The sequence below is a fragment of the Micromesistius poutassou genome (genome assembly GCF_964030765.1).
Source record: "Micromesistius poutassou genome assembly, chromosome: 15".
Taxonomy (NCBI): Eukaryota; Metazoa; Chordata; class Actinopteri; order Gadiformes; family Gadidae; genus Micromesistius; species Micromesistius poutassou.
In genome coordinates, this window is record NC_140285.1 from 18,863,123 (window position 1) to 18,872,569 (window position 9,447).

Sequence of the window (9,447 nt, forward strand, 5' to 3'; positions counted from 1 at the left end):
ACGGGGATTTCTAAAGGTTACTGTAGGCCTACAGTGGCGGAGACGAGCGTCAGGAACTGAACCAGCACTACGGTAGAACTAAGAAGGTTCTAGAGCGCTTCAGACCAACCAACAACGTACGAAAGAGCGTTTATGGAAACACGCGAAATGTTAAGTTAGCGCTCAAAGATGTTATAAATGTAACCTTTAGTTTTCCACATAAAACAATTAACAGTTTCTTATTTTCAAGAGACACCGTGCACTGCAAAGCCAAGTAACCAAAGGGCCTAAGAGGGCCTCCATATATAATACATATATAAACAAATATGTCTAATGTTGCTTTTAAAATCAATTTTAGCTATTTAGACTAAATTAACACAGCTTGCAGACCTCCATGGACATGACAAATAATCCAGGCAGTTTGCTGCCCTTGCTCAAATTTTTCATTGCATGTACAACAATTGCTTACAATATTAAGGCCAAGACTGAATTGCCTATAGCCATTTTCTTCTTTCTTATTGTGTGTTTGTCTAACTGACCAATTCCCTTTAAGACAAAACAATCGCTTAAATCAAAACACAAACTTTATTATACACACAAAACACGGCAAACGATAAAACTCAAGTGCTAAAAAAACAGGTCTACACAAAAACAAAAACACCACATCAAAACACTGAAAACTCAGTCCTCTTCAAAGAGGTCCGCCAGGCTGTCACTCTCCTGTTCCAAATCTGCTGTCTCCCTGGCGTACGACGTCGACGGCTGCTGCTCCGCTTCAAGGACGTTCCCCTGGCCGCCCTCAACGGTTGCCTCAGCAAAGCGCACAACCAGCCCTTCAGCATTTATTGTCACCTCTATCTGAGGCATACCAATGACAATCTCCTCCAGGGCGGGCCCGTCATGTGCACTGGCGGACAGGAAACGCTCCCTCACGAAACCAAATACAGCTGAGTTCGTCAACACCATGGAGCGCTCCTCCCCATCTCCAGCCACAATGAGCAGTCCAGAATACGTTATTATTAGTACGCTGCCGTGCGCTGAAGAATGGCACACCGCTCGCAGCGGTGCGTTGACAACTTCACAGCCAGTTTTTCTTGACCAGCGTGGCATCTTGGACACCGCGGCTTGGCCGCGATCTGGACCCCAGTCACTGGTCCACGCAGGGTCTCCTCGCCCCTGACGGGCATCGCGCTGATGGAGGCAGGCTGCCCTACATGGCTGGTGGTCGTGACCACTGAGGAGGGTGTGGTGGTTAGCACAGTGCGGTCCCCGTCTTTCCTTGTGCTCAATGATCGCACTGTGTAGCACTTTCCCAACTCTAGCGACAGGATCAAACAATCCCACACGGTGAGCCCCGTCTGCCCCGTCGCATCGCAGACCTCAAACGTCTTGAGCTCAACAGGAACACCCTGCACCTGCACCACCTTGTTTTCAAGGACCTGCAGCACCCTGACATCGATCACCTCCACCTGTTGAAAAAGAACAAAGACAAAGAGGCGTTAGGATGCTGCATCCGTCTCTCTCCCCAATACTTCTTTCAACACGCTTCACAGAAGCGAGACGCTTACCCTCTGCCTGGGTCCCAGAGCTAAAACATCAGCTACAGTGGGACGGTCAATGGTGTGAGGGACTCGGCGTGGGAATGGCAGCTCCCCAGCCACATCCAGTCTGCTGCTGCTGCTCACCAACACATCGAAACCCCCCCGGATTGCTGTAGCCTGCGAAAACAAAGGGAAAGAAATGTGCACTTAACATCTGCCCATAACGCATGTGCTGCCACTAATGACTCATTTATGCATTAATCTAAACCAGTGGTTCCCAACCTTTTTCTTAAGGGACCCATATTTTTACCATTGTAAATTTTGGTGACCCCCCCCCCCCCCATGAAAAATAAAATAAGGAACATCATAACTTCTTTTACATTAAATACTTTATTATATTTCAGTAATTTCATAACAGCATGAAACAATGAGGATAACCTGTCTATACTTCTTCAGAACTTAGGCCTATTTTTAAAAACACAATTTTCTTTATTAGGCCCTATATTTCAATTATTACCTGCTTGACTAAAAAAACAGCAACAGCATGAAACAATGAGGATAACCTGTCTATACTTCTTCAGAACCTAGGCCTAATTTTAAAAACACAATTTCCTTTATTAGGCCCTATGTTTCAATTATTACCTGCTTGAATAAAAAAACAGCAACAGCATGGAGCAATGAGGAAAAACATGTGTAAAATGACCACATAAACTTCAGAACTTGTACTAGGAACACATTTTTCGTTGTATTATGATCATCTTTTCATTTCACTTTCATACATACCAGGCAGCCTAGCTTTTAATGAGAGCTCTGACACTGTATTTCTTGAGCCAGTGATGGGATGTCTGGTGTGACTTTGGTAACAGCCAAACGAAAGTCACTGTGCACATCAAGTCTGTTGCGTGCCTTTGTTTTTATGGTGACCAGAGCGCTGAAAGCAGTCTCTGACAGGTATGTTGTGGCAAATGGCAAAATGAATCTGGTGGTTGCATGATGAGCAAGCCTAGGAGCGACTCCTGGCCCTTTCACAAGCCAAAACCGCTTGTATCCATGCTCATCATAGAATCGCTTGCAGAGAGAGTTGGACTTTATATCCATGAGCTCATCCTCAGCCTGGAGGTGCTCCACATCTTCTTCTTTAGCGAGAAATGGGTCCATCACCCATGCGTCTTTTGAGACATGTTCATTAATATCCGAAAAACGCGAGTTCATATCCTCTTGAAGCTGCTCCATGTGGCGGGTGAATTGTCTGGCCAAAGCATCAGATAACTTCCCCCCTGACTGTTGTTGTAGCAAGGGAAACTGTTGCAGGTCCCCCTTTCCCAGTTTATTCTTCCTGTACTCCACTTTACGCACAAACGCATCCACTGCCTCTTTGCACTCCATTACGTTGGCATCCGCGCCCTGCATGCGTTTGTTTGCCTCGTTGTACAGACTGAATATCTCCGCAAGATATGAAGTCTTAATGAGAAACTCGTCGGTCATTTCGTCGGATAGTTTCTGGTTATGAACGGCTAAGAATTCACTTATTTGGTTTTTAAGTTCCATGAAACGCACCAACACTCTGCCGCGGGAAAGCCAGCGCACTTCGGTGTGGAGGAGAAGTGTCTGGTGCGCCTCATCCTCACACAGCTGTGCAAAGATCCTTTTGTTGACCGGGCGAGCTTTAATAAAGTTGACTATTTTGACCACAGTCTTTAAGGTTACGTCCAGGTCTTCACAGAGGTGTTTGGCAGCCAGTGCGTGTCTGTGTATCATGCAGTGAAACACTAAACAGTGCGGAGCCTTCTCCTTCAAACGGCTGTTGAAGCCCTTATTTTTCCCCATCATTGCGGCGGCTCCATCTGTGCAGCATGCAACTATATTTTCATAGGGAATATTGTGCCTTGTGAAGTACGTGTCGACTACACCGAAAATATCCTCTCCTCTTGTGGTGGCTGTGAGATTAACAGACATAAGAATGTCTTGTTTAAGCTCAGTTTCCTCAATGTACTGTACATACACAATGAGAATTGCTTCCTCTGCCACAGTGGTAGTTTCATCCAGCTGGATTGAAAACGGGCGTGTCCTGATTTTTTCAACGAGTGTCTTCTCAACGTTCCCTGCCATTCTGTCGATCCTGTCTTTCACTGTGTTGTTGGATAGTGGTACAGTCTTAAATTTGTTAGCCACCTGCGGTCCACACAGTATCTCAGCCATTTTAATGCACGCAGGTTTAATCAGTGTTTCGCCGATGTTGTGTGGCTTTTTGGCTTGGGCAATTAGGAGAGAGCACTCAAGGGATGCAACCGTTGCCTGCCTCTGGTCGCTTCCTGCCCTGAAGAAACTCTCCTTTATGTTTTGGGGCCTGCTAGTGACAACAAGCTCTCTTTTTCGGATGAAAAACTCTTTGGGTTTACCCACCGTCTCGGGATGTTTAGTTGTCTGGTGTCGCCTCAGCTTGCAGGGCTTCAAACTTTCATTTGCCAGTTTCTCGTGGCAAAATATACATTCAGCTCTAATTTTATCCATTGCTTCTATGAAGCCAAACTCAATATAACTTTCTTGGAAGCCCCTCTTTTTCTTTTTGACATTTTCCGCAGTCTCCTCTACCTGACGCTTCGCCATCTCTGCCTGAGCTTTGTTTACGTTGCTAGGCAATGGCTGCTGCACGAGAGGCGTACACGTCACACAGGAATGCTCTGTTCCTCGTGATATCGGCCTATAACTTATTTGTTTACCTATTTAAATACACGAATAAATGTTTAATGTGGCCCTTGAATTTAGTTGATTTTGTCACATATATATGAATTAAACACTTACTCATTTATTTAACATTTTAATTACATTAAAATTATTAAACCCCTTAAAATCAAGAGGGCTTCGCGACCCCCCCTGGATCTTTGGCGCCCCCCTCAGGGGGTCGGGCCCCCCCGGTTGGGAACCACTGATCTAAACGACCAATTTAAAATAGAAAAAAAAAATTCAACATTTAAATTACAAAAACATAAATCACGCTGAAGGCAGGCAGGCCTCACATTTACACGCAAAGTGTGAATAAACACTCTTTTACCGGTTACCCTGAAATAATGGACTTGATGAGTACTCACCTGCGTCGGCCATTTTACATATCAAAGCAGTGAAGGCGGGGGGAGGGGGACCAGGACGCGCACTGCCTTGCGTGCAGGTGAATTAGTTTGCCGTTTGAGACGTGACAAAACATATATAGACGGTAAACAGTAAAACGACTCGTTGACTAAAAAACGCCGTAAACTCATTTTCATGGTCGTTTCCGTCGAGTAACGCCTCAAGCACACTACCTTCGTCCGTCGACGGACTTGACATGGCACACATCAAACACGCCCTCGCACATCCCTCGACGGGCTGACGGCTCGAGAAGCAAGTCAACTAATTACTTTGAAACTACTTTGAAACAACTGGAAACTCTCCCACTTTTTACTGAACAATCCACATTTTAAAAAATTATTTCAGGAGGAATTAGTCTTTTTTTTTCACACAAATGACACCCCAGACATCACTAGAAGCACTCTATGGGAGGCGTGTAAAGCATATTTGAGGGGCCAGGCGATTTCATTTGCTTCCCGGCAGAAAAAAGTGGACACGGAGAGGATGGTATGGCTCTTAGATCAACTAGTTAATATTGACACACAATATGCTGCCGCTTCTACCCCCTCTCTTTATGACCAACGTCTCAAATTTCAGGCTGAGTTTGATCTTTTGTCAACATCCAAGGTTGAAACAAAATTGTTAAAAACAAAGCAACTGTATTTTGAAATGGGAGATAAGGCAGGCAAACTCCTTGCCCATCAGGCTAGAACTACAGCTCTCTCGAGACTAATCCCCAGGATAAAGCTGTCTTCGGGAACAGTGGTCACTGACCCCAAACTGGTAAATGATGCGTTTTTGAATTTCTACTCCGACTTGTACACGTCTGAGTACTCACCTGAAATTTGGAAGAGCCATAACCCCCTGGAGATGTTCTCATATCCTAAAGTTGATAGCAGTCTGTCTGACAAACTAGGCGCACCAATCACAGCGGCTGAGGTACAGGAGGCGATTGGGCAGCTACAAAATGGAAAATCCCCGGGCCCAGACGGGTTCGTGGTAGAATTCTACAAAGCATATTCTATCCTAATAACCCCACATTTGGTTAACGTTTATAATGAATCCTTTAGTAGCGGCAGATTGCCACCAACTCTATCAGAAGCTAACATTTCTCTTTTATTAAAAAAAGACAAAGACCCCCTTGAATGTAGCAACTATAGGCCCATTTCACTTTTAAATGTGGACCAAAAGATTCTCGCCAAGGTCCTGGCCTCTCGTTTGCAACAAGCCCTACCAGCTCTAATTTCCACAGACCAGACTGGGTTCATGGCTGGAAGGAACTCTTCATCTAACACTAGGAGACTTCTCAACATCATTGGCTCCCCCAACCCTGTCTTACCTGAGGTGGTAATTTCTTTAGACGCTGAGAAAGCGTTTGACAGGGTTGAGTGGGAGTATTTGTATTACGTCCTGTCTAAATTTGGTTTTAGCTCTGACTTTATTGCATGGATTAGACTGCTTTATGAATCTCCAAACGCCCGTATCCTTACAAACGGAGTGAGGTCGCCCCCTTTCGCCCTCCGTCGGGGTACCAGACAGGGATGCCCCCTCTCCCCCCTCCTGTTTGCTCTAGCTATCGAACCACTGGCCATCTGGCTCCGGGAGGAGGGGAGAGTCGAGGGCATCACCAGGTATGATGTCACCCACAAGCTGTCCCTGTACGCAGACGATTTGTTATTATATGTGTCAAACCCTGCGTCGTCCATCCCTGTTATTACAGACATTTTAACCCAATTCGGTAAATATTCTGGTTACAAATTGAATTTTAACAAAAGTGAACTTCTTCCTATCAACCCCCTGTCTAAGAAGATGTCACAGTCTTCTTTTCCATTTAGAGTCGTTACAGAGGGGTTTCGATATTTAGGAATATTCATCACTGCTTCTTTTAATGACCTTTTCAATAAAAATTTTCGCCCTCTCATTGATAAGTGCAAGCTTGATCTGGCTCGCTGGTCCTCCCTCCCTCTCTCCCTATCTGGCAGAATTAATCTGGTAAAGATGGTGATTCTACCTAAATTTCTCTACTTGTTCCAACATATTCCAATCTTCATCAGACGATCCTTTTTTCAGCAGCTAGATCAGATAATATCATCTTTTCTGTGGTTGAATAAGCCCCCCCGTATTAGAAAAGCTATCTTACAACTCCCTAAAAAGCTGGGCGGTTTTGCACTACCCAATCCTATCCAATACTATTGGGCATGTAATATTAACAAACTCATTAATTGGATTGACAGAGGAGCTGACATAGGCCCCTCTTGGGTTCAGTTAGAGTTACGGTCCTCAAAGTTCTCTTTACAGTCCCTCCTTACTGCGCGACTCCCCCTCAAGACTCATAATATCTCACAGAACCCAGTTGTTACCAACTCACTAAAAATTTGGATCCAATTTCGCAAACACTACGGCTTGAATGAACCCTCAACTTTAGCACCGGTTGTTAAAAACCATTTATTCCCACCCTCCCTGTCAGACCCCACTTTCACTTTGTGGCGTAACAAAGGTTTATTACATGTCAAGCACCTTTACAAAGATAACATATTTATTAATTTTACAGAGCTTGCAACTGGATTTGAATTACCTCAGTCTCATTTTTTCCGGTTTCTTCAGGCCAGGCACTTTATTAAAACCAACTACCCTCACTTCCCTAACCACCCACCTGGGTCTCTGATTGACTCCCTGCTCACCCTCGATCCTGCACAAAAGCGTTCCATCTCCGTGATCTACAATGCTATTGACTCCCTTAACCCGGACCCAACGACTCGTCTGAAACAGACCTGGGAGGGGGAGCTGGGAGCTCCAATTCCAGATAATCAGTGGGACCAAATCCTTAAGCTAGTTCATACATCCTCTATATGTGCCAGGCACAGTTTATTACAATGTAAAGTTCTTTTCAGAGTGCACTACACAAACGTCAGACTGGCGAAGTTTTATCCAGACACCAGTGACAGTTGTAATAGATGTAAACAGTCACCTGCTAATCACACACACATGTTTTGGTCCTGTCTGAAACTCACTGGCTTTTGGCGCCAAATTTTTGATACACTCTCAACAGTGCTTGCTATAGACCTTAACCCTGAGCCCTGCTCGGTCCTGTTTGGCTCTCCCCCACTCACTACACCTCAACTCCCTGCGTCAAAGCGCCGGGTATTGGCCTTTACGACTCTATTGGCCAGACGTCTTATTTTGTTTAAATGGAAACATGTTCTTCCACCTTCACACAATAGCTGGCTTAGAGAGGTCCTAACTCATATCAAGCTTGAGAAGGTTAGATTTTCACTGGCGGGTTCTGATAATGCCTTTAACAAAACCTGGCAGCCCTTCTTGGAGTACTTAGATAGAACTATTATTCACCCAGACAGTGACTAGATGCCCCCCCCCCCCCCAACCTCTTATTTTTTCCCCCTTTATTTCTATCTTATTTATTTAATTATTTATTTTGAATTACATTTATTTCAATATGTGATTTCAATAATGTTTTTTCTTCTTTCTTTTTTTTTTTCTTTTCTGTATGTGTCTTTCTTTCTTTTCCCTTAGCATACAGTGGGTGGGAAGGGGAAAGGGTTAACGATAGTTCATAGGAGCAGTTCTGGCTCAGTTTACGTTTGTTGTTGCTCTCAACACACATTGTGTAAGACCACCAACTGCCAATTTTTCTTTTTACAAGATTTAATGCATACACTGTATGTGTGAATTGTTGTATGTGAACAAAAAAACAGAATAAAAAGATTTATAAAAAAAAATAATAATAATTACTTTGATTAAGTCAACTAATCACGGCAGCATTGCGTCGCTCAGTCCATTTAAAAAACAAATGAAAGCAAGTCCAATACTTACTGATGCTCTTCCTCGTTCGGACCAATTTAACCGCTTGTCCGTTGTCGGCCGCGTGTACGAACTCGTCCCGCTTCTCAGGTGAAAAGCAGACGACACGGGCTTCACGTCCAGTCTGCAGAGTGGCCTCGAAGTACCGTCTGCTCTGCCTGGACGTCTTCATCGGCGAAACGGCATGAAGATGTCCCGTCACCGTCTCGTCGTCCAACATCGGCCGCTTGGTTGGACTTGCCATGATTCATCTGATCTCGGGGCAGTGCTGTGGGCGACTTATATAGACACGTCGCCAGGTACCCGAGACAGTTCTCGCGACAGCACAACTTGAATTTGCTCAGCGAATCACTCTGGTTACCAGAGAATTAACCAATCACATCGGTGTATCTCATAATAGGCGGGCCAAAAGCGTTGCTGTTCTCCCCAAGAGTGTCTGGATGGAAATACGTTCACCTTCACTTCAATAAGGAAATAAGTTTTATCAAACCTTTCAAGCAGACGACATTGCGCCCTTAACACTAGGTGGAGTCGTTTTCCATTTTGTAAACATTGACGCGTAGTCGCATAATGTTCTACTTCATTCCACCAGCTGTTACTAATTGTTACTAATTACTGACAGTCATCATCACAGACATAATAAAGACCGCATCGACAGCTACTGGCGCTGACGAGCCGTGGGGTCGCCAACATGAACCGGTGTGCAAACCACACACTATAAATACGATAGAGAATTACAAACAAGTAGGTGCAGCTATTTTAATAAGTTAAAGAAACCATATATGATTAGGCTATATATAAATATATACATTGCAAAAACAAATAATATATAAATACATTACATATCTATATAAACACATGAAGGTTTTTCTATGAGCTGAAACCCCTGAAAGAGGACTGGATATGCAGATCTTCTTTCTACTCTTCCCTTTCTGCAGTAGGTTACAAGAGAGGCGAGTTTGCCAATTTGAGCAGGAATGTTCTGCACAGCGCTCTGGTGCCA

At 44.4% G+C, this 9,447-nt stretch overlaps 1 pseudogene across 1 annotated transcript; it reads right to left on the minus strand.

Annotated features, from left to right (window-relative positions):
- Positions 1 to 998: 998 nt before the first annotated feature.
- Positions 999 to 8,688, minus strand: LOC311360193 (annotated as a pseudogene). Its single transcript has 3 exons — positions 8,457 to 8,688; positions 1,548 to 1,697; positions 999 to 1,448 (listed from the first exon to the last, which is right to left on the minus strand). The product of its transcript is annotated as an uncharacterized misc_RNA (transcript).
- Between the last annotated feature and the right edge of the window lie 759 nt (positions 8,689 to 9,447).